We start from the raw sequence: 23,863 nt of genomic DNA on the forward strand, positions 1-23,863 counted from the left end.
CTCCACCATAAAACCTAACTACTAGTCCTAAATGTATTGAGAATTTCTAGGATCGGATGAGATTCATTGAAATTATTCAATGGCATGTTTAAATCTCGATATGCCCCTCTAGTTTGTGACTGGGATACCGAGGATCACAAAGCGGGTGTGAATTACCATGCAAATTCACATGGTGCCTTCATTGTAACGAACACCTATTCGATGTGCCGGTAAACCACAGACGCTCCATCGAACTATGATAAACAATGAATCACCCTTTGCCACCTTTGCTTAGAACCAATTAGTGTGCTGGTAAACCACACACGCTCCACTAACTTCTTAGCAAGGGTGAAAAGTGTAATTTCATGGGATTGCATCAATTCACTTTTCCTAAAGTAACTAAGATTGAGAAATTTTAAAATATGTGTAGTTACTTTGTATTTCCTATTATACTTTTAATGAGAGAATGAGGTTGCCCTATCCTACCCGTTCGGCTAACGACCCTCCACCGATCAAGCAAGCGGTGGGTGTGAGTGTACACCCATTAAGCGCCATTTTATAGGCCGCAACCTTATACCCACCTTATAGATCGGCTTCGTGAATGAGGCCTACTAACGGTAAGACTAGCATTTTAGTTATACATACATATATATATATATATATATATATATATATATATATATATATATATAGATATATATATATATATATATATATATATATATATATTAATCTTGTAATATTATATTAGTATAGGGTTGTATTTTAAACATTTTAAAATCTAGGGTTTGAAATTTAAATTGTCTAAATTAAAACTTTTAATCACAAAATATAAATTTCAAAACTTGAGGACAAGTTTTATACATTTAAAACATGGAGGATCAAATAACAAATAATTTCAATTAACAATTAATTTCCTAATTATCTATATTTGATTTATTCAAGATTTCTTTCAAGATAATTACCAAAATAATCAAAATAATTAATTAATTATCATATAAGGAAATTAAATATTTTATTAATTGATAAATACCTTTAATTAGATCAAGATAATAGTCATATATATCAAAAAAATCGGATTAGGGTTGATCTAATATGATTAAGGTAAGTTTCCATAAGATAATCACGAAGAAATCCCGAATCTGGCCATTCCTGACGCTTGGACTCGCCGAGTGCACCGAGTGACTCGCCGAGTCAGGCCAACTCGCCGAGTCCACTATGGAACTCGCCGAGTCCATGACTCAGAAATACAAAATTCGAATTTTGCAGTTTAGTTTCAGACAATTAATCAACAATTTAATGAAAACCAAGCTAGGCTCTGATACCACTGATGGGTTTTAGCCATAAGAACTTTCCTATGTGCGCATGCAAAACCCTAATGCGTGGATCTAGGCTTTCTAATCAAACATGCTTTGAATCCAAGACTTCTAATGACTATTTAGGTGTAATAACAATATTGAAACAGATCTAGAATCATACCTTTGAATTCCTTGTTGATCTTGTTGTCTTGGAGCTTCTAGAGTCACAATTGTCACTCCTCTAATGGCTTACAAACACCAAATAGCAAGGAGGATGATTTGGGAGAGAGGAGAGGAAAGGAAATCGGCCAGGGGTTCTATTATTTTGACAAAGTACCGATTTCCTTATGCCATAGGGTCTATTTATACTTGTAGACTCCAAATCCATTCCTTAGATAACTCTCGGATGATTTGAACTATCCTTTAGCTTCTAGAATCCGTCCAATGCATATCAATATGGATTTACAGTCTAAAGTTTAACTATCAAACAATTGACAGTTTATACTCTCTTATTTAATTAATCTCTTTAAATCACCAAATTAATTCCAATTAATTCTATGACTTGTATTAATCAAATAACAATATATTATTCTTTATATTATTCTCATAATATACTAATAATATTTACTCTCTCTTAATAAATCATCCTATCAAGTTGCTATGGTGAAGGCAACCTAAAAGGACCATGCACAACCGGGCCAAATACTTGCCTAATATAGTTGCAACCTTAGACACTATTCCAACAGGAACCACACTCTAGTAGAAGCTGCCAGATCTATGCTCAATTTTAGAAATCTTCCTCTATACTTCTGGGCCTAAGCAGTGGCCACAACCTGTTTTGTTCAAAATCGAAGCATTATGTGCAAACGTCTCAACAAAACACCATATGTAGGTCTTAACAACCGCAAGCCAAATGTTCGATTCTTTCATATATTTGGGTGTAGATGCTTCGTCATAAACAACAGAGATCACCTCAATGAATTTGAACCGAAGTCTGATGAATGTATCTTCCTTGGCTACTCCACTCACAACGTTGCTTATCGAGTTCTCATTAGACGCACAAGGTTGATAATTGAAAGCTTCGATGTAAAGTTTGATGACTATCACATCCGCAACTCCGCTCAGTCAACTGAAACCACCGCAATTCTAGAAAGTGATATTCCTACCTCTTTGGTTCATTTACTTCTAGTTGAAATAAACTAGGATGGTATCTTTGATCCTGTTGATACAACCAAGTTATCCAAAGTTCTCGTGTCTTTAGAAGCTCAGCAAGAACATGCAGATATATCTGGTCCAACAGCGTTCGAAGAAGTATCGCTAAATACATCCACCTTGCCGGTTGATGGGGAAAACTCCACTCCGGACCATACAACAACCATCGAGGTTCCAGTACAAGAAGATGAAGCTCCAATCCGCAGAGAGTTTCTGTTGGATTAATGTCTAAGTCCATAACTATATTTGGTATGTACTTGACACGACCCCGTATGGTCTATTTGGGTTGCACTTCACCGATACAATTTATATGGATTGTCTTTTGAGAATAGTATATTTATGATTGATATTAATATATTATAAGTTCTAATATATTAATATGGAATCATATTATTTAATTAGTATTGATCAAGACTTAATTAGAATTAATTAAGTGATCAAAATGAACGAATAAAATATGGACTCTTGTATATATGGAATGGGCCAAGTTCATTTAGGTTTGGCTAAGCTTTCATGGATATTCCATGGAGTGTTTAACCCATGGATCATATGAACTGAAATGTCATGGGTTTAACCCTAGTCTCCACACTATATAAAGATGTCCTTGGTTGTTGAAATTGGCACTAGTGTGGGTACACTCAGAGGGCTAGCCGATTTCACTAGAGAGAACCAAAGTATACTTTTTCTCAAAGTGTTCCAAGGTATTTTGGTGATTTGTGATTCCACTTGAGGCTTCCAAACTATTGGGGCTAAGCTCTTAAAGCTTGAAGACATCAAGCTACACCAAAAGGTATGTCATCTAACTAGTGTTTGTAGGATAGTTGCCTCATAGTATGCTAGTTAGGGTTTAAGCCTTGGAAAGTTCTTATTTGTATGTATAATAGAGAAAAAATAGATCCAAGATTTATAGGGTTGCATGTACACCATAAGAGTGTTAGAATGCTCAAAAACCAACAGTTTCAACCATCAAATGTTTCTTCGGATTCAGATGATGAAAACATAGAAAACATTGACACAAGAACAGATTCAAGGATTATCACACTCCCATCCACAATCCAAGGGGAACCTCTGCAGGTTCAAGGCGAACTCCCTTCTACACTATAGGAGGAACCTTCGCCATCTGCCCAAGAGAAATCTAATCCTGCTTTCCTAGTTCAAGACACTGCAACAGGATGTTCTTAAGTCCAGGGGTAATTGCCCTCTCCAACTGCAGAGTCTTCTGATATTGAAGACATTCCCTCCACCACAACTGCTGATCATCTGATACCTCGTCTACATGTATGGACGAGAGACCACCCACCAGGTCAAATTATTGGCAACCCATCCGCAAGAATCCATACTCGGTCATCCAAGGACTTATCTGATCACTGCCACTATGCAGCGTTCTTGTCCTTAGTCGAACCCCGATCGATCAAAGAAGCGTTACTTGAACCAGACTACATTTCTGCAATGCAAGAAGAACTGGAAGAATTCAAAAGGAACATGGTATGGCAGCTCGTTTCAAAATCGCAAGGCCACACCATTGTTGGCACATGATGGGTGTAAAAAAATAAGTTACATGAATCTGGTGCGGTCGTCAGAAACAAGGCAAGGCTTGTTTCCAAGGGATATAGTCAACTTGAAGGCATTGACTATGATGAAACGTATGCTCTAGTAGCACAAATGGAAGCCATCATGATCTTCTTAGCATACGCAGCACAAAAAAACATCAAGCTTCATCTAATGGATCTAAAAAATGCTTTTCTCAATGGGGAATTAAAAGAAGAGGTTTATCTTCAGCAACCTCTGGGTTTCGAAAGCGTTGAATTCCCAGACCACTGCTACAAGCTTGAAAAGGGAGTCTACGGTCTAAAATAAGCCCCTAGAACTTGGTATGAGACTCTAACTGAATTTGTTGTCTCTTCAGGGTACAAAAGAGGAGTGATTGATCCCACTTTATTTCGAAAAGCAAATTTTGATCATCTAATGCTTGTACAAATATATATGGATGATATCATTTTTGGCTCAACTGATCAAAAGATGGTGGATGAATTTGCTAAGCTCATGACCAACAAGTTCCAAATGAGCATGAATAGAGAGATTAATTTCTTTCTAGGACTTCAAGTGAAACAAGTTCCTCAAGGGATATTCATTCATCAAGAAAAATACACCTCAGAACTATTGAAGAAATACTCAATGGATAATTGTTCTTCGGCTAAGGTCCCCATGGCATTCGGTTATAAGATTTCTGCTGATCCCTCATAGGAATCTGTTGATCACAAGTCTTATAGAGGTATCAATTGCTATTTGATGTACCTAACTGCTAGTCGACATGATATAGTCTTTGCAACGGGTGTATGCGCAAGGTACCAGGCTGACCCAAAAGTGTCTCATATGAACGCAGCCAAACAAATCCTACGGTACTTAAAAGGAAGCAAATCTCTTGGATTATGGTACCCCGTAGGAAATAATTTCAGTCTTCATGCATTTACAGATGCGGATAATGGCAGATGCAAACTTGATCGAAAAAGCACCTGAGGTGGATGTCAATTTTTGGGTGGAAGACTAGTCTAGTGGTCCTCAAGGAAACAAAAATGTGTATCATTGTCTACCGCAGAAGCTGAATATGTGGCTGCAGCCAGCTGTTGCTCTCAAGTCTTATGGATGAAAACACAAATGCTAGACTACGGATACAGAATGTTGCGGATACCAATCTATTGTGACTCGGAAAGTGCCATAGTGATTTCTCACAATCCTATTCAACACCACAAGACCAAGCATATTGAACTACGATGTCACTTCATCAAAGACCACATCCTAAAAGGTACCATTGAAATTTTTTTTGTCCATACTCATGAAGAGATTGCTTATGTATTTACTGATGGGTTTTGAGCATTCTAACACTCCTATGGTGTAAATGCAACCCTAGAAACCTTGGATCTATGTTTGACTAAGATACATGCAAATAATTATTTTTCCAAAGTTCTTATCCTATCTAGCATGGCATGGGGAACTTGAATCAAATAAAGTTAGTAGAATTACTTACCTTGTAGTTGTAGTTGATTGCTTGGAGTTTTAGAGCCTAGCACCAATAGTGTGGATGCCTCAAATGGAAATCACAAATCACCACAAACTTTGGAACCTTGAGAGAATAGTGACAACTATCTTGAAATCGGCCCTCTTGCTTTACTCACCACAACTAGTATGATTTCAAGAACCAAAGCCTCCTTTATATAGTGTGGTGGATTAGGGTTACATCCATGTAAACCCTAATACCCATGTCTCTTCATTTTCATGAGATCCATGGGTTAAAGCTCCAAGGAGTATCCATGGACTTTCCAAGCAAGCCTAGCCCATTCCAAATAAGCATTAGCCCACACTATATAAAAATAAGAGCCCATATTTAATTAGTAATACTTTTGATCTCTAAATTAATCCTAGATTAATTATAGATCAATACTAATTAAATAATATGATCTTATATTAATATATTAGAACTTATAATATATTAATAAATCATAACTTATACTATTCTCAAAAGATTATCCATAAATTGTTTGGGTGAAGTGCAACCCAAATGGACCATGTCGGGTAGGGTCAAGTACATACCAAATATAGTTATGGACTTAGACACTATATCCAACAGTCACCCACTTAGATAAGTCTAATAACTATAGTTGCAAGTATGACTTCAGGAACCGATCAACAATCGTAGCTCTTTAAACTCTGTTGAACTAGAACGCACCATTTTAGATAAGTGATCATATAATCCTGTATTCTAGATATCAGCAGGACAAGTACATGGAACATGGTCTTGCTTATTGTCCAAAATTTGTTTCCTGATTTCCGATTTGTTTGACATAGAACTTAACAGAACACATCAATTTAGTTCTGACCGGGCCCGATACATAGGTCAAAACAAAATCGTCGAGGGGCCCAGGTATCGCTTCTAATCCTAGAAGGAACAGATAAACTTCGACTTATATGTTTGCTCTACTACTTGTTGAATTTCACACAAAGGTACGTTTTATAACATTGAGTTACCAATGTGTTTTCGTACAATCAATGCATAACCAACTCATAGGTAACAAATCATATCTCTAGGTTTGAAGACTTATATGATATTACCGTCTCATGATCACTCGAGATAAATTTCATGAAGTGATTCCAGTGAGCGTGGGTTGAGTCCAATGCTTAGAACTTATGAGCACTCATGATTGTTGTAGCCATGTCCAACATCTTAGACCTCTGCAACCAATCATGACAGTCTTGATTCATACCTACTTCCGATATATGACCGACTGTGGAGGTTCGAATAATATGATATACCAAACATAATTATTCTGGAAGTCAAAACATGCAAAAGAAATATAGTAAAAGATTGACAAGTGATAGCAATGCTTTACACATAAATAACAACTTTTATTTATCACCAAATGTCAATTACATTTTAAAAATTTCAAGATTATCTAACTACTAAAACTAATATCATCCTTCAGCCCTATGCTCCGAGCATGTTGGAGATGCTTAGCCCGACTAAGTCCCTTTGTGAGGGGATGTGCTGGGTTCTTATCCGATGATACCCTATTTTCCACGAGGATTCCTTCTTCTATTCGATGTCTGATGAAGTGATATTTTCTGTCAATGTGTCTGGATCTTCCATGATCTATCGGTTCCATGGCTAAGGCAACCACACTATTGCTGTCACAAAAAATCTCCATTGGCTCCTTTATAGCTGGTACAACTCCAAGGTCTCCGATGAAGTTATTTAGCCATATAGCCTCCTTTGTTGCCTCGCTTGCTGCTATATACTCTAATTCACAAGTGGAATCAGCCACTGTCTCCTGCTTGGAACTTTTCCAAGTAATTGCCCCTCCGTTTAGGGTAAAGACCCAGACCGACTGAGAGCAGAAATTATCCCTGTCAGTCTGGAAGCTAGCATCACTGTACCCTACAACTCTCAAGTCGTCACTCCCACCAAGGGTAAGGACCTAGTCCTTAGTCCTTCGCAGATACTTGAGGATATTCTTTACCGCAGTCCAGTGTGTCTTGCTAGGGTTCCCCTGATACCTGCTAACCTTGCTCAAAGCAAAGGCTACATTAGGTTGAGTACACGTCATAGCATATATAATCGATCCAACAGCTGAAGCATAAGGTATTCGACTCCTTTCTGCTATGTCAACCTCTGTACTAGGGATTTGTGTCTTACTCAATCTGGCGTTACTCTAAATGTGTAACTCACCTTTCTTCGAGTTATGCATGTTGAATCTTTTCAACACTTTGTCCACATAGGTGCTTTGACTAAGTCCAATTAGTCTTTTACTCCTGTTTCTCAAAATCCTTATCCCTAGGACATAGGCAGCTTCACCAAGGTCCTTCATTGCGAAACACTTCCCAAAACAGGACTTTACTTCTTGTAGGGTTAGGGTGTCATTTCCTATGAGTAGTATGTCATCCACATAGAGTACCAAAAAGTTGACTATGCTCCCACTAGCCTTGATATAGACACACGATTCATCTTCACTCCTTGAAAAGCCAAATTCTTTGACTTTCTCATCAAAGCAAAGATTCCATCTGCGAGCTGTCTGCTTCAATCCATAAATGGATTTCTTGAGTTTATACACTCTATTGGGGTACTTTGTATTGACAAAACCCTTTGGCTGAACCATGTAAACATCTTTAGCCAACTTTCCATTAAGGAAAGCGGTTTTGACATCCATTTTCCATATTTCATAGTCATGAAATGCAGCAATGGCTAACAAAACCCTAATAGAATTAATCTTGGCCAATGGTGAAAAGGTCTCATCATAATCAACTCCCAGAGTTTGTGAATAACCCTTTACAACCAGTCGTGCCTTATAAGTGTGTACATTATCATCTATGTCGGTCTTCTTCTTGAAGATCCATTTGCACCCAACTATCTTAAGATCAGGTACATTGTCAACCAAGTTCCAAACTTGATTGTCATACATGGACTGTATCTTGCTATCCATAGCCTCTTTCCATTTAGTAGCCTCAGGGCCTGCCATGGCTTTCGTGTAGCTGTTAGGCTCATCCAAATTTACAAGTGTGTTATCACTGATAAATGTCTCGCCTTCTGCAGTAATTTGGAAACCATAATAATGCTTAGGTGCATTCCTAACTCTGGTGGAACGCCTCAGAGGTATAGATTCTTCAGTCGGCTTAACAGGAGTTTCCTCCTCAGGTTGAGGGTTAGTGTTTGAGGTTCCTTCATCACTTGACTCTTGAATTTCCTCAAGGTCAATTTGCCTCCCACTGTCTCCTTGGATCATGAATTCCCTCTCTCAAAAGAATCCTCTTCTTGCTACAAAGACCACATTATCACTGGGTCTGTCGAAGATGTAGCCAAAGTATTTCTGTGGGTAGCCGATGAAAATACACCTTTCACTTCGGGGTTCGAGCTTATCGTGAGTATTGTGTCTCACGAAAGCCTCGCAACCCCAAATGTTGATGTGGTCTAGATTGGGAACTTTTCCAGTCCACATCTCGTGAGGTGTTTTGGCAACCTTCTTTGTAGGGACTAGATTAAGGATATGGCGGCAGTCTCTAAGGCATGCCCCCAAAATGAGATTGGTAGCGAAGCTCGACTCATCATGGAACGAACCATGTCCAACAAGGTCCGATTACACCTCTCAGCTACACCATTCAATTATGGTGTCCTAGGAGGTGTCAATTGTGAGATAATCCCACGTTCCTTTAGATAGTTAAGGAACTCAGTAGTAAGATACTCACCACCGCGATCAGATCAAAGTATCTTAATGTTCCTGCCTAACTGATTCTCCACTTCTTGCTTAAACTCTTTGAATTTCTCAATGGTTTCTGACTTATGCTTGATTAAGTAGACATATCCATATCTACTAAAATCATCAGTAAAAGTCACATAGAACCGATTAGCATCCCTTGTGGCGGTTCTGAAGGGTCCACACACATCCATGTATGGGGTCCAACAAACCTTCACCCCTAGCACAAGTGCCAGTAAAAGGTGACTTTGTCATTTTACCAAGCAAACAAGATTCACAACTATCATCTGACTTTAGGCCATATGACTCCAACACTACATCCTTTTGGAGTTGGCCTATGCATTTCTTGCTTACATGTCCAAGACGATAATGCCATAAAGATGCTTTATCTAAGCTAGTGGAAGAGTCAATATACAATACATTATTTCCAAGATTATATACAACAGATACAGTTTCATACATGCCATCACAAGGTAATGCTTTAAAATAAAGAACATTATTAAAGAAAGCCTCAATACTACCATTATTATTATCAAAATAAAAGGTAAAACCTTGTCTATACAATGCATGAAAGGAAATAACATTTCTTGCCATTTCTGGCGAATAATAACACTTATTCAAATCTAATGTAAACCCACTATTTAACACTAAGGAATAAACTCCTATCTTGGTGATAGGTGAAGCTTTCTTGTTTCCCATGATCAAGTTTATCTTTCGCTGCTCCACATTTTCACTTCTTCTTAGTCCCTGCAAATCACAACATATGTGAATACCATAACCTGTGTCAAGGACCCAAGACTTAGAATGAGGTGAGTTGTTAGACAATATAGTGTATATACCTGCATGGTTGGGTTTTACTTTCCCATCCTTCATATCTTGATGTTACTTTGAAAAGTTTCGCTTCCAGTGCGACTTTTCATGGCAATAAAAGCATTCAACCTCATTAGGGTTAGCAGAAGGAGTGACAAAACCTTTCTTGGTTTTCCTTGAAGAGGAGCCTTCAAGGTTCTTACACTTGGTACGCTTAGAAGGGTTCTTTCTCTTCTTCCGTTTGCCATGCCCGATTTCCAAGACATTGGACGCAGTTGGAGTTGGAGTAGGAGTAGTAACAACTGACTTACCCTTTAGACCACTTTCGGCGGTCTTCAAGAGTCCTTGAAGTTTGCTGAGGGTGACTTCTTCCTTGTTCATGTGATATGTCAAGCAGAATTGATCATAACATGATGGTAAGGAGTGCAAAATGATGTCTATTGCTAACTCCTCGGGGAAGTTCACATTCAGCTTCAGTAGACGGTCCACATACCTTTGCATTTTCTGCATATGGGCTGTGATGGGTTCACCATCCTTCATTTGGGTTGTTATCATGGAGAAGATTATTTCATATCGCTCTTGAAGTGCACTTTGATGGTGGCGGTCCATCAAGTCCTGGTGCATCTCAAAAGCATAATAGTCCTCATAGGACTTTTGGAGCTTGGCTGTCATGGTGACCATCATGATGCACGCTACTTTTGTAGAATCTCTTTCATGTACCTCATATTCAGCAAGCTCTTCAGGAGTAGCAGTTGGCTCGGGTACCTTTAGCTCCTTGTCGAGAACATATTCTTTGTTCTCATACCGAGTGACCATCCTGATGTTTCTGATCCAATCAGTAAAGTTGGATCCATCGAAGATGACTCTCCTACAAAGATTCATGAGAGAGAAAGAGCTAGTAGGGTTAGAGCCAGAAGCATTGTTATTGGAAGACACCTGAAAATAAGAGGGAATAGATTAGATTAGATTTAAAAATAGTCCTTAATAAAACAACCAAATGTCGTATTAAGGCTAGGACCCAACACAATATTTTATAACTTAGAAGAGGGATGCTGTAATCTAAGCTATAAGATATTTGAAGGTAGGTGAATGACGATTCACCAATTTCCACCATGAAAAACGAAAATTTAATTAGGTTTAAATTGGTTTAGAAACTCCTAGATTCTTTGAGATTCATTGAACTTTCTTCAATGACATGTTTCAATCTCGAGTGTGCCCTTCAAGTTTTGTGACTGGGATGCCGAGGATCACAAAACAAGGTGTGAAGTAACCATGCAAATTACTTGGTACCCTCAATGTATTACCCCTCAATCGATGTGCCGGTTAACCACACACGCTCCATCGATACTATGATAAACATTAAGTCACCCTTTACCTACCTTGTTATTTTCAAGTTAGTGTGCAGGTTAACCACACACGCTCCACTAACGACTTAAACAAAGTGTAAAGTGCAATTTCATGGATTATAACCTTATTCACATTTTCCTAAAATAACTAAGATTGGGAATTCAATAAAGTTTAGTTACTTTAGTATTATCATTATACTTTTAATGAGAATTTATAAGTCCTTGTCCTACCCGTTCGGCTAACGACCCTCCACCGATCAAGGAAGCGGTGGGTGAGAGTGGACACCCATTAATTTGTCATTTTATAGGCAACAACCTTATACCCCCCTTATAGACCGGCTTCTTGAATGAGGCGTACTAGCGGTAAGACGACTTGATCTTATACATATATATATATATATATATATATATATATATATATATATATATTATTAAATTATAATATTATAAAGTATAAGGGTTGAATTTTAACTTTTAAAATTCTAAGGGTTGGAACTAAAGTTTTAATCATGACTTTACTTGTTCCAAAACTTGAGGGCAAGTTTTGTAAACTTTCAAAACTTTTCATTTCTTATAACTTATGAAGTTAATTGAGTATTAAAATGAAGACTTTTCATTTTTCTAACTCTTGTGTTCTTTTAATGGTTTTAATTCAAGTGTGACTCTTGGTTTTTCCATAAATTGAGGAAAAGTTATGGACTCCATTAAAACACATTATGATCAAGAATTAAACTACCAAGTAGGTTACAAACAATTCATGTGATCATCTAATCTTCATAAGTTCAAGAACATGAATATGAACATTTCAAGAATCATAAATTACTTATAAATCTTTGTAACTTTTGATTATAGCCATTGTAAATGGATTAGCATAAACATTACACCATCTAAAACAAGTTTTATCACACCAAAACAGTTTAGGGTAATGTTTCTAGTCTATTTCTAACAACAAAAGTCAAAAATATGCATTCTGAGGCTCCTACTCGTCGAGTTCATGAACCTACTCGGGGAGTAGGATGAAGATACACATGAACTCGGCGAGTTTATCAGGCAGATAGCAAAGAATTGACTTTTTTCAATATTTTGCATCAAGTATCAAAACAAACAAGCATAGGCTCTGATACCACTGATGGGTTTTGAGCATTCTAACACTCCAATGGTGTACATGCAACCCTAGAAACCTTGGATCTATGTTTGACTAAGATACATGCAAATAATTATTTTTCCAAGGTTCTTATCCTATCTAGCATGGCATGGGGAACTTGAATCAAATAAAGCTAGTAGAATTACTTACCTTGTAGTTGTAGTTGATTTCTTGGAGTTTTAGAGCCTAGCACCAATAGTGTGGATGCCTCAAATGGAAATCACAAATCACCACAAACTTTGGAACCTTGAGAGAATAGTCACAACTATCTTGAAATCGACCCTCTTGCTTTACTCACCACAACTAGTACGATTTCAAGAACCAAAGCCTCCTTTATATAGTGTGGTGGATTAGGGTTACATCCATGTAAACCCTAATACCCATATCTCTTCATTTCCATGAGATCCATGGGTTAAAGCTCCATGGAGTATCCATGGACTTTCCAAGCAATCCTATCCCATTCCAAATAAGCATTAGCCCACACTATATAAAAATAAGAGCCTATATTTAATTATTAATACTTTTGATCTCTAAATTAATCCTAGATTAATTATAGATCAATACTAATTAAATAATATGATCTTATATTAATATATTAGAACTTATAATATATTAATAAATCATAACTTATACTATTCTCAAATGATTATCCGTAAATTGTTCAGGTGAAGTGCAACCCAAATGGACCATTCCGGGTCGGGTCAAGTACATACCAAATATAGTTATGGACTTAGGCACTATATTCAACATTTACAAAGGCACTTGACTCTACAAAACTCAACACTTTCTTACAATTGTTATGAATGATTAATCCGGACCCACAATTTTTTTTGAATTGATAGGTACCGTAGACCATCCTTGGCCTCCGTTGCGGTTCTAGTTGAAGTTATTTATGTTAGATGGTTTTGTTATATTCTATGCACCGCAACCATATATCATAATTATACTTCAATGGTCCTTATTTTTTGTTATTACTAATTCTTGTTCAAGTGTTCCTCTTAGTTCATCTACCGCAGTCATCCATCCGATGGCATATGATCCATCCGCAATAAAGTGTCTATCCGCAGTCACTTTAATTGATTTTCAGATTGTTACATTCTTTTAAAAAACAAAAAAAAAACATGGTGTGCTATTTAATGAACCTTCATTAAATAAAGAAAACAATTAAGAAAAACATTCTTTGTGCATATGTCTAATTCTTTTGCATAAACCTCGTGTCAGACCTATTTTAGGTATGATGACAAAAAGAAAGATTTTCCAAATCAAATCCTTTTTGATCTCACCCTCACAACACGTTCACCAGACGTGGTCACAAATCTGACATTTCATTAAATGCAAACTTTTTGGTAAACCCCAAATTCAGATTTAATCCCTCTTTTCTTAATCTGTGGCTGAGATTAATACTCTAAATTCAAAGTAAACACCCAAACATTTTTTACCCAAATTCACTTAGGACAAAAACGTTTCTCGCTCCCTTAAGCCACTATAAAACCCCTTTCTTCTCCACAAAGAAAAGTTTACGCACTCTAAACCATAAACCTTTCTCCTGCATTCAAGTAACCTTCCAACACATCTGGATCAGTGAACGCCACTGGTTCAGACTCTGCCTCAAGACCTCTCACACCGACGATTGCTTCAAGCAAGTTCAGGGCCGTGTTTGAAGAACATTCTTTCTACAATGCCCCCACAAAACTAATGATCAAGTTCTTATCCAATCACCCATTGTTTGGACCCTTCGATTCATTCACAGATGTTGTCCCTCTCTCAACCCTCTTCAAGTGTGCATTCTCAGCCTATCAACCACTCCAAAACCTTCAAGAAGTGCATCTCAATCTAGTCAACGATTCTCTTGTCATCTTGACCATGGAGAAATTTCTAACTGCCATAAATCTCCTTGTTCGTCCATCCATCAAGGTTTTTACTCCTTCAATGGCGGATATACTGTCAGCGCTCTACTAAATGGGGATACCAGAAGAAAATCAAGGGAACTGGGGAATTCAAGAAAAACCAATTGCATACGGTCTGGCAATTTGTTTGTCACTTTATTATCCGCAGTCTATCCGGCAGAACCGGAGGCACAGAGAACATGGGACTAAAGCTCCTAGAACTCGTATGGAGCAACTTCACAGGGCATGACATCAACTACGGTCAGATCCTATGGGATGATTTTCTACAGTACATTCCAAAAGAAAGCCCACGATAGAACCCTACCGAACTCACCTTTGCAAGGTTTTGGTCTCTCTGCATCTCCGACCTCTATGTGGATGCATGAATCAGCATGGGCAACGACATCAACTTCTTTATAACCAAGGATCTTAAAAGGTACAATCCCTCCTCTGATCAGACTGTTTTTGGACCAATAAGAAGACTACCCACACACATTCTTTCTACCCTCGGTCTTGAGACGGCCGATGTATTAGATCACATTGAGGCTATGGAAGGTACTGCCCCATACCTTCCTACCCCACCTCTTTCAACCCAATCCGCAGTCAATGATCCGGCTAGTACCGCAGTCCGATCTTCCACAACTCTTTCCAACATTTCATTATCCCAAAGACGCAAGCAGCTAGTCTCTGCTCGTCAAGGCCCCCGCAACGCCAAGAAACAAGGAACTCTTAAAAAGGATGCTTCCAAGCCTTCCAAGCCCTCCAAGAAAAGAAAAACTCCACCAGTCATAACTATAGTCGAACCAAGCTGAGGTATCTCTAACAGTGACTCTGATGAGGATGGTCAACCAATTGCAATCCTCAAGAAACGCAAATCCGATCCCACTAGCCATATGCATGACCGGACTGATACCTCAGCCTCTCAACAGGCTCCGGTATTCCTTGGGATGGCCTCACTTCCATTCGAAACAACCATCCTATACAACTCAGGTGCAAGTAGTGCGTCTGATTCACCGCAGCGTGGATACTCCCCCTAGGTCAATCCCAAGAGGATGGATCAGGCTTCCGCCCTAAGGTCTCCAAGGCTTCTCGTCTTCACTTCTTTTCCCCTGAGGAGTTGCACTCTATTCTTTTGTCTGTCACCTAAACACTTCAAACACCATCCCAACCGCAAGGCGATTCTTCAGCCTTTTCCAGAACTGAGCCAAGGCTAGACTTGACTTTAGGTTAAGGAGACTAAGGAAGCTAAGGAAATCCTACTCTGCTTACATCAGTAACAGGTGGTTTAGGCACGGTGAGCACAATTGTGCAAGGATCCATGAAACCGAGGGACACCTCGGTGTGCTTTCAAGGAATTGACGACATTGATTTGAATTACTCATGGAGTAAGTATCAACCATCCAATGAAGCCGAAGCCAAGACATATGCCGCTTTCCGTACGGAATTCCAAGCAAGAAAAGCAAGACAAAGAAAGCAGCTTTAGCAGAAACAACAAGAAATTCTCTCTCTGTGGCTAAGTATTGGGCAGACGTAATAAACAATGCCAATACTGTAGCTACTTTCTGCAAAGTCCATGCCCTGATGGACAACATGCCTGATACCATCCGCAAGGATCAAGAGGCGAGTGCTGATCAGACACCCTCAAAGCCTCCTCCATCTCCAACTGCCAGAGACTCACAAGATGCAGGCACGAAAATCGAAGTTAGTTCTGCTCCTACCTTCGGTTTTGACGACGTTGATCTTCAAGAGGTCAATCAACCAAGCCATTCGGATGATGACCTTATGATGTATTTTGAAGAATAAGAATCGAGTGGCTCTCAGCACTCAACCACCAAGCCAAAGGAGAAGAAAAAGAAGAAAAAGATGGCCGTCTCAAGAAAAGAATTTCTCAATCTTCAATCCAAGGTTGATCAAATCCTAGCCGCAGTTAAGTCTACTCAACCGCAGTCTGACGACAATCCTGCGCCACAGTCCTTAATCGAAAGGATTGAACGACTGGAAGCAAGGGAACAAATGGTTGCTGAAGAATTTCTCTCAAAGTTCAAATGGGGATAGGATCCCTTGATAACAATCATCAAGAAAATCACAAGGAGTTTATGGCTGCTACGGAGCGCCTTATATCTGAGGTATCCGCAATAAAGGACAATTTGCAGCCAGCTATTGCGGATCAATCTTCTCTGTCTAAGAAACTGATAGATGAGACTCACACTGCATATGCGTCCACTATCTCAGTTCTCCACTCCACCATCAACAAACTCCAATGTTCATTGTCATCAAACTTCCATGGCTCCGAAATTCTCCAATTAACAAAGGAGATACACCGACTGCTGTTTAACAACACCATTCCTGATAACCAGCAACTGGCTGAAGTTCTCAAAGCTCACTTCCAGGAGGTTTGTGCTAAAGTCGATGGCCTCAAACAATTGCTTGAGGAGGCTCCAGTTCTGAACTCCTCAAGAGGAGGAAGTGAGGAAGAAGTCCATCGAGAATAAGACTATGAAGAAGAACATCAATCCAACACCGCTTCTCATAAAATCTCTTCACCACAACCCTTATCGCAACATCACTCTCCACCACCGCAACAACCAATCATCCCTTCCCCTAAAAGACCTAAAACTCTCCCACACTTCAAGAATCTTGTAGATCACATGTCCTCTCCAAGCTCAAATGACTCCCCAGTAACTAAACAAAAGAAAGCTGACTGGAAAGCAGCTAAACTTGCAAAGATCATTTAGAGAGAGTGACGTTTTGACACTGTGATGGATGAATCCTTAATAAACTCCTGGATCAATCCACACCGCAGACTTCTTGATGACGACTACAAACCATACCTCATGTATGCTGAACCTCCTTCGGATGCATACCGGGATGTTCCTATCTCCTTAAATGCTAAATACTTCACTGTATTTAAGCAGTTTGACCGCAACCTTCCTGATCACAAGAGACTGCCAATGGAGTTTGAGAGACTTAACTGATTTTATGCCAAGCATGCGTCTCCCATTGAGAAGATCTGGTCCAACGATAGACCTTCAGCAGTCAAGAACTTCAAACCTCGCAAATTTGTGAAGGCTGATTTTGTGCAATACACACTCACATGAACGAATCAGGACTATGTTCGCACCTAAGCTGACTTCCCCTGCATGAACCCAGAGGAAGTCTTCCTGATAGCAAAGGTGTTCCATAATAAGTGTAAAAAGCATCCGAAGACGAAGATAGCACTTGAAAGGGCAATTACTTATCTGAAAGAAACTGTGTGTGACTTTGCAAAGATCGATGCGGAGATCCACCCAATCATTGCCAAAAAGATTGATCTACCTCCTCTTGATCCCGCACCGATGCCAAACGAAGGCTATGAGGAAAGATCCCTTGGTGCTACAAACTTTCCTGAACTTGGAGTCATCTTCAAAAGGAAGACTGATCAAGTCAAGTATTTCATCCCCATGGCCTCCATGAACCGCCTCACGAAGAAACAACTTGAAATCTGTCGAACTGCAGTGGAAAAATCGAAGCATACAACTGCCGAAGTGAAGTTCAAGATTTTAAGAAGGATCACCTGGTTGGAAAATGTCATAAAATTTTGGTGGATCCTGATCAAGTTCCTTAAACTTGATAAGTGATGAAAATTAAAGGTCACTTAGGGGGGAAATTGTTGATACATGAAGTGACCTTCTTAATTTTGTCTACCGCAGTCTACAGCTATCTGCAATCAAGCTCCCTCAGAAATCAAATTCGAATTCGTCAAACCTACCACAATCTTTCTTTCTGTACTTCTTCTATTTTATATCTATCTCTTGTAATACTCTCTATTGTCCAGTATGCCTTGCATGACTACTCTTAGAGAGTAAATCTATTGTATCTCTTTAGTCTCTATAAATAGAGACTACACTTTATCAATCAATATAGATCTCTTCTTACTCATCTCTAGATCTTAATTATCTTCAAGTTATCCTTATACATCTCACATCTTTCTTACTCTCTGAAATCCTCTCAAACACAACTGATTAATACCTCTCTTCGGAGCAAGTCATTTGTGACTTTATCACTAGGATTGACCTCACTCACTAACTTGGTTTGAATGCATTCCATGTTATGAATCAACTTATGTGTTTACTTGATATATCACCTACTGTCATTTATGTTTCTTTATATTTCCGTAACTAACTATCTAACCATCTAACATATTAACTTATTATTGTTGATCTTTTAGATCCTTTGAGATTAATTAATTCCGCAATCATACTTGTTCTATCGTTTGCTCAAGTGTGTCTCAAGTTTTTCTCTCAACATAGATAAAGATGAATGTTAAAGGTTTTAAAAGTCTTTTTGCAGAAAATGACAATATCTTGAAAGAGTTCAGGATACAAGATTCCTTTGGAAGATTCTTGACATTTTAAGATGACACCATTTTTGAATTTATCTCAAAGGATGTAGCACATAGGTTTGAGCTAGAGAAAATGATTTATATTCTCTTTACTTGGCAAATGAATCCATCATTTATGTCATATCATGAGGTACATAATTGAATACATGGTTAAGTTACTAGATGACTGTGAGAACATTATAAAAGTAGTTAAGAAGAGCTAAGAGAATGTATATAAGATAATTAATTTAAAAAAAATCATAATGTAAAGAACTACATATGATTTTGATTTCTAAATAAATATTGATAATTATGAATTATAATTGGATTATGACTTCATTATGCAATGAAGACTAATTTTAGTTGGAATGAGGTCCAAGCAAAACAAAACACCACACACTACTAAATAAGAATACACTACTTTTTAGAAGTTGAAGTCAATATAATTGGATGAACTAGATCATTGAAAAACTAGGTTGAATCCTTCCATTTAGGGATAACCTAGAAATATTTTGTGAGTAATAGAGTGTACTTAATCAAGATAAGATACTTTATGTCACATAAGAGCACCAATTATATTCTCCAAAATATTTAACTATACTTAGAGTAATGTAAAATATGGAGATGATTGTATTCGTAGAATTCATACAAATTAAAATTAGTCGGACCCATTAGTAAAGTCCATATATAGACTAAGCATGATTAGTTATACTTAAGCTATAGGACTTCATTATTCTAGAAATGGGATTTTGATTTGAATTTAGTATTTGGATATTGGCACAATGTAACAACAACTGTTAAATAATGTTCTGATGTATTGGGATATGATAATTACAATAGTACTTGTTTTGTTCTATATTAACATGTTTAATCCATGAATAATCTTATTATTCTAAAGGTTCATAGTCGGTCATATATGTGGGAGCAATTATGAAGTAAGACTAATATGAAATGGATTGGTTGACTCTCACCAAATGAAAGTAGGCAAGAAGTTGTAACCAAGTTTCATTGGTACTTGTCAAAGAACTAGTACTGAACAGACCCGTATCAATAGCAAGTCATAGATCGCAATCGTGAGTGACACTTGATTAAAAGGTGATATGTAACATCCCGGAATATCAAGAGTAAAGTTGAAGGGCTAAAAGAGTAAATTGGAAAGGGGAACTCGGTGAGTCCATGGGTGGACTCGGCGAGTATGGTCGCGACTTTGGTCGCGTGTTAAGTGGCCGACTCGGCGAGTCAGCGGATGGACTCGACGAGTAGGCGCTGAGTGGAGAAAACCCTAAATCCGGAGGATGAGCCCTATATAAAGAACATTATACCCTCTCCCCAGCCTCTTTACCCTCTGTTGAAGTCTAAATAGCCTTTGCAATTGGACCTTGGAGAAAACCCTAAATCCGGAGGATCAGCGGATGGACTCGATGAGTAGGCGCTGAGTGCAATTGGAGCTTGGAGAAGTGGTTGTTGAAGAAATCTTGAAGGAAAAGAGACTTGGATCAAAGGCCTTTGCAAGGATCCGGATTAATCTTCTCTTGGAGCTTCCTTTTGAGGTATTATTTCATTGTTTGAGCTGTTATTATCTAGATTCATCATTTTTGGAGGTGTTAGAGATCATATCCTTTGGTGTATTGGAGTTTAGAGGTTAGATCTGAGGTTGCTACCTCAGATCTGGAATGGAGAAGGGTTAGAATGCATAAAAGTCCCTGTTTTTGAGTGATTGAAGGAGCTATCTTGTCCCAAACCCAAACCCCAGAGTGAAAATGCCTAGATCTCCTTGGATTCACGTAAAGTTTGCCACTTTATGTGTTGGATGGCCTTAGGAAGGGTAGATCTATGGTTTGGATCATCTGCATGGCTTGGAAAGCCTCGGTATGGATTCAGACCCGGTGGTACTCGGCGAGTCACATGGGTACACTCGGCGAGTTGTTTGAAGATAAGCTGGAACTCGGCGAGTTGGAAGAACAACTCGGCGAGTAAGTTGAAGATAGCCTTAGACTCGACGAGTCTGTTCTTGGACTCGGCGAGTCTTGTCGAAGAGTCCCAATCTTTTCTGGTTGAGCCGAGAATCGGTGAGTCAAGGGATGACTCGGTGAGTTGTGTGTGAGTGGACTCAGAGTTGTTGGACTCGACGAGTCTCGGGGTGACTCGGCAAGTTGAGTCGCGGATTGGGGAAATTCTGAGCATGGGGACTCGACGAGTAGAGTTAGTCAGGGGTTGACTTTGACTTTGACCAAGGGTTGACCGGTGATTTCCAGGGGCATTTTTGTAATTGTTGGATATTGTTTTGAGTTCAGTGCCTTGGTGGTTGTCCAGTGGTGGAGATCGTATCAGTGATTGGAGCAGCTTTGGTTATCTGTTCAGTCGGCAGTTTCGAGGTGAGTTATCCACACTATATCAACAGGGTCTAAGGCACCAAGTCGGCCCTTTATCGGATTGAGATCCGGGTATTTGTTGTATGTTATTGCTTTGATATGTTGCATCCTGGTAGCTTGGATGGTATATGTTAAAGACCTGGTTGAGATCGGTATCCTGAGATGTAGGGTGATGTTATGCTATTGACCGGTTAGGTCGGTATCCTGGTTAGGATGATGATATGTGATGTGATATGTTGATCGGTTTGTTGACTGTGAATTGTTATATGATTGTATGTTTATGTGCACATGGTTGTTTGGACTGGAGTTGGGTTGAGGCGGGTCCTGCTTTGTGTTGTAGGCCAAGATACCCAGGGCGGACCAGTTGTCCCGAAGGCCCAGCGAGCGGTCCGGATAGGCTGTAGGCCCCAAGAGGGCGGACCAGACGTGCCGAGGCTCGGAGAGTGGACCAGGCCGACTGAAGGCCCGACGCGGGTGGACCAGTCATACTGTAAACTCAGAGAGTGGACCGGGTGGATTGAAGGCCCGGTGCGGGCGGACCAATTACACTGTAGACTCGATGTATATGGCTAGACTCGGAGGGTGGACCAGGTGGACTGTTGGCCGGTGCGGCGGACCAGTCACATAGTAGACCCGAAGTGCATGGCTGTTCTGTGATCGGATATGTTATGGCATGTTATGCGTGTATGGTATATGTGGTTGGTATTTTAGGGATATCTCACTAAGCTTGCGGGCTTACAGTTGTGGTTTAATGTTTTTCAGGTTCTTCAGGAGACCGTGGCAAGGCGAAGGCGTGATTGTACCGCTCCTCATGTTTTTGTCGTGATGTGATTCTGGGAATACTTTAAATAAATTGTATTGAAAACCTTTTTGTAATAACTTTAATGGAATTGGGTTGTTTTTTAAAAATTTAAATTGGTTGGAATTTTTCGGTCGTTACATGATATCTTTATATCCTTAACACTTGAGATACGTAATGGGACTTAAGTGTTGGGAATGCTATGCTTTGATATGACCAAATGTTGTTCCTTAACCATGCGGTTATACAATAAATTTTCGGGTTTGGTGTGAACTATGCAGGAGACTTATGTAGTTAAGATGGGATTTGTTCCTCTTATGTGTTGAGAGTTTGACATCTAACGTGCGTTACCCAAATTTGAATTGCAAATGAGACCAAACATGGTCTGCTTTTGAGTTTTTAATGGTACATTCCATGCTTGTAAGATACATGTCCTATACTTTTATTTTTGTGTCTCCCGCCTTTGCTTTTTGGAGATTATATAAGGAAGGGCATGTAAGGTTGGATGTGGGTTCTTAAAAAGCCTCATTCTTCTTCTTCTTCACTATGAAAACCGATAACACCTTGATCTCTATGGGGTTGCCAAATTTTCGAGATTTAGTCTCTTCCTTCTCCTCCATTCTCTTGCATTTTGATGTCAAAGAATGTCCCTTTGTTGCTTCACCTTTGAACATATATTTGATATATATTTCATAGGCTTATGAACAACAAATTTCAAGTGAATACTCACACGTTTTTATGGTTCTACTCTTGCTTGGTGGATACTTCTAGAGAACTCTTATTATAGAGTTTCATGTCGTACTTCATCAACTTCCATTCTCCTATGAGGATGAAAGTCTTCAAAGATTGTTATGCTTTTCCTTCTATGGTTGTTTTAATCTTTCTAACTCTTGCTTAATAATCCTTGATGGGTAAACTAGTTTTAGTTTTATTCAACATATTTAAAGCTTCCGTTGTTAATTTTACCAGTTGTGAAACTGGATTTTTGAATAAAAACCCAACAGAGATGATAAATAGTGTAGTTATCAAGAAAATGGAGACTCACACCATGAAATGGGCTCTTTCTTTTGTTTGTATACACATGAACATGGCTTTTTAGTTTAATCGAATTGTAGGTGTATATTTCCCAAAAAATCATGAAACGGGCTCGTTCTTCTGTTTGTATCAATGGTGCAGGTTCTTTATTCAACAAAGAATCCAACTCAACAAGACAACATGGCAACCACGTGGGTTTTAACCTGCTAAGAGAAAAATTGCATGATAATATCCATAAATGAAAAAAACTTTGCAAATTTGAGGCATTAATGGATGTAAAAATGATCTAGGGTAAAACTGACAAAAGGTTGTAAATTTGAGGGGTTTTATGACATTTTCCCTATTTAGCAGTTAGTTATGAAAAAATACCTAGATTTTGTGAATACAATGAGAGATTATTAAAACAACATTTAGAATTAAAATTGTATTAAAGTTTAAAAAATATATGCGAAATACAAACATTTATAGATGTTCAACTAGTATTATTTCATTAATTTGCTTATTAAAATATCATGTAAATACAAAATTTGCATTTGTAACAAACACAACATGTTTATAAGTAAACTCAAACAACATGAGGAATTTCAACAAATATAAAAGTACTCCCTATAATTCACTATGTCAAAATAACAAAAGAAATGAAGAAAACATAAAAAAAAACATAAAACATACAAATATTACCAATTTCACAAAACAACATACAACCAATTTAACAAAAATAAATCATAATGTTACCTTTAATGTATTTTTTGCGATTATTTTTACATTTCTTAGCACCTAGAATAATCTTTGCCTTATTCATTTTTTGGATTCATGATGATACTCATAAAATCTGTATACATCAAAATATTCACCCTAAAAATAATATATACAAAAAAAAAA

Source organism: Lactuca serriola, chromosome 9 (assembly GCF_051521515.1).
Source record: "Lactuca serriola cultivar US96UC23 chromosome 9, Lser_US96UC23_V15, whole genome shotgun sequence".
In the NCBI taxonomy this organism is placed as follows: Eukaryota; Viridiplantae; Streptophyta; class Magnoliopsida; order Asterales; family Asteraceae; genus Lactuca; species Lactuca serriola.